This window comes from Austrofundulus limnaeus, unplaced genomic scaffold, assembly GCF_001266775.1.
Source record: "Austrofundulus limnaeus strain Quisiro unplaced genomic scaffold, Austrofundulus_limnaeus-1.0 Scaffold49, whole genome shotgun sequence".
NCBI lineage: Eukaryota > Metazoa > Chordata > Actinopteri > Cyprinodontiformes > Rivulidae > Austrofundulus > Austrofundulus limnaeus.
Genome location: NW_013952451.1, coordinates 1,064,321 through 1,065,407, shown reverse-complemented (window position 1 = coordinate 1,065,407; position 1,087 = coordinate 1,064,321).

Below are 1,087 nucleotides of genomic sequence, written 5' to 3'. Positions count from 1 at the left end.
GAACCAGCCTTTGCCGTAATGTGTTTCAGCTGTCCCCCTCCTACAGCGCGGCCATTGCCAGTATCACTCCACCCCCTGTTAACAATAAGTGTTAATTAGGTGTCAACGATAGCCGTGTGATGTGAGTATCAGTCACACGGAGGCTGGGTTTAAAAGCCTGAATTTTGCCTGAAACTCTCAGACTGAAGAAGTCTCTTGGAGGAGAGACGAAACGTTTCATTAGAGAAGAAGCCATCCAGAAGACCCACACAATTTTTTTCTTTTTGATTTTTTACCTGGATTACTGAGATGCATCAGGACATCAAAATAAGTACACAAAAAACAGACATGAACATTAAGAAAAATTCTATGAGCCTCTGTCATCATAGCGTAAAGGTAAAATCAAAGGTTGAACACAATACACATGAGTAATCTCATTTGCACATTTGTGCTCCATCACTGTGTTGCCACTAAAAAATGGATTATAAATAATAACCGGCTTCTTATTAGTGAGAGAATTGTGTATCTAAAATCAATTTCAAATTGAAACCAATTTCAAATCAAGGGAATTTGTGATCAATGAATGGAAGTCTGAATAATACTGTATAGCAGAAAACCAGTTGAATCTCTTCTAAAATAAACTTTATTCTCATCTCTCACTCCTATCAGATCCAGCACAGCACTCAGCAGGATTCAGAGTAAAATCACCTTTGTCTTATCTGAATACGAAAACAGAGCCCAGACTGTCCCAGGCTGCTCTAAGACAGAGACTGCACATAAGGACTAACAAATAAAACCTCTGCCACAATAACAATGATGATTCAACCTTTTAACATGTCTCTTCTTGTTTACACCCCAGAAGGTGAAACCTTTTATGTCAGATGTAGAACGTAACCAGCTTTTGTTTATGCAGACTGAGAGAACACATCTATTAGGCACACCAATTCTCATTATCTGTTTGTAAAATCACAATACTAGATCTAACATTTAGCCAGTCAGTTACAAAATTTCATTCACATCCATCCATCCATCCATCCATCCATCCATCCATCCATCCATCCATCCATCCATCCATCCATCCATCCATCCATCCATCCATCCATCCATC